Genomic DNA, 1,975 nt, shown 5'->3' on the forward strand with positions numbered 1-1,975 from the left:
CGCCCCCGCCCCCCAGCGCGCGCAGGAGCTGCGCGAAGCTCCGCCCCTTCCCGGGTTGGGCACAAAACCTGGCCGGGATTTCCGACAGATCACGACGGATCAAAAATAACACTCGTTCAGCTAACAATTATTGTGCACTTACTATAAATACAGCACCGTGCTAATGGCTGAGAGGGCCACGAAGGGCTGAAAAATCCGTGAAACTCTGTCTTCAGCCCACCCTCCCCTTGATGTACAGGTCAGGAGACAGACCCCAGCAGTTCCTTTGAGTGAACAGCTGTAGTGGCAAAGCGCCTGATGAGCCCTCTCCTGTCTGGACTGCCTATATTTTTCTACTAAAGTGCACAAAAGACAACTATTCAATTTTGCTGACTCAAGCAAGCCAAAAAGAATAATCCAGAACAGGTGATTTACTTTGGAGAAACTGAAGTTTCATACCTAACCCTTTGCCTTCAAATGGTACAAACTCTTAACTGAGTTATTACAACCCACAAAGAAAGTGGAACCTAGAACAACCAAGCAGACATGAAATACTTTTTTCTCTTTTTTTTACCCCTCCCCAAATTATATCCTTTATTATGTCTTTATTGTCCTAGATACTGACAAACTATTCTGCATTTTCAAGTCATTTAATACAAATGTAAATACCAGACACCCTGGTACTTTGGGTTCAAAATTACAAAAATTCTAAAGGTTTAAGAATCTACTCAGAAACTTAAAGGACCTGATAAATAGAACTAGAGACTCTTAAGGACAACAAAGTTGCTCTCCTGTGAAGGGGACATGTGCCCATTTCGTAGTTTTTTCTTATTTGTCACTGAAATATTGGGTTGTCAGAAACATCATGATGCATTTTTTTCTGTTTTTCGTTGCAAAAATGTGTCATGCCTTTTCCGACAACCCAATAGCTACTGTAGGGTAAGCCCTTTTCTGCCAGGGCTTAAGGATTTAATTCCAAGAGCACTTAGCTGACAGGACAATCTGCATCAAATAGCAGTGAGGCCCTATTTGTAAATTGGAGGGGACCCTATTGGCACTAAGAGCCCAAATTAAAGAGATGGATTTTCTGGCCACTGGTACCTGGCTGTCTGGAATGTGAGAGGATAAGCAACAAAGACAGGTATGTGTGAATTTTATTATAATGGAAAGTAAATAAACACACAAAAAGTTACTAGGTCTGACCTGACTTTGTCACTCAAGTTCATCAAATGTTTTTAAAAAGAAGCTGAGGGCATCTGAAAAGGCTGCATACTCTATGATACCAACAGTACAATGTTCTGAAAGAGACAAAACAGTGGAGACAGTGAAAAGATCTCTGGTTGCCATGGGGTTAGTGGGGAGGAAAGGAAGTGCTGACGCTGGGTGATGATGATCTGTCAATGTAGGTTCATCAGTTGTAACAAATATATCACTTTGGTCTGAGATGTTGATAGCTGGAGAGGCCCTGCAAGTGTGGGGGCGGGGGATTTATGAGAACTCTACTTTCTGCTCCATTTTTCTGTAAGCCTAACATTGGTTTAAAAATGGCCTATTAAAAAAAAAGAAGAAGTAACTGTGGTAAAGCCTCAGAACATCCCATTTTCTTCAAATCCATCAATTAAACTCTAAACTGAATATTTGGCTTTATGTGTGTTGAAATATGAGTTGTCCTCTTATATTAGAGCAGCCCTCCATGGGGCATTAATATCATCAGGGAGAAAATGAACCATATATTCCTAAGGTAGAAAATTAAATTGTGGCTGGACATCATATCTTACAAATGCTATGAATATATTTGCATTCAGATTTATTCCTATCCATACATACTTACAAACAGTAAGCAAATAGCGCACGATATCACAGAGGTTTTCAAACTTCCGGGTCTCAAGATCGCTTTACATTCTTAAAAATGATTAAGGACTTTAAAGAGCTTTTGTTTGTGTGGTTTATATATATATATATATATATATATATATATATATATATATATATATAT

At 39.4% G+C, this 1,975-nt stretch overlaps 1 long non-coding RNA gene across 1 annotated transcript in view; it reads left to right on the forward strand.

Moving 5' to 3' along the window:
- Window positions 1-994: 994 nt before the first annotated feature.
- Window positions 995-1,975, forward strand: part of LOC109388363 (uncharacterized) — a 16,285-nt gene continuing 15,304 nt past the window's right edge. Inside the window, exon 1 of the long non-coding RNA XR_002125198.1 lies at window positions 995-1,120. This is a non-coding gene — a long non-coding RNA (uncharacterized LOC109388363). The remainder of the gene's footprint in view (window positions 1,121-1,975) is intronic.

This window comes from Hipposideros armiger, unplaced genomic scaffold, assembly GCF_001890085.2.
Source record: "Hipposideros armiger isolate ML-2016 unplaced genomic scaffold, ASM189008v1 scaffold_192, whole genome shotgun sequence".
NCBI lineage: Eukaryota > Metazoa > Chordata > Mammalia > Chiroptera > Hipposideridae > Hipposideros > Hipposideros armiger.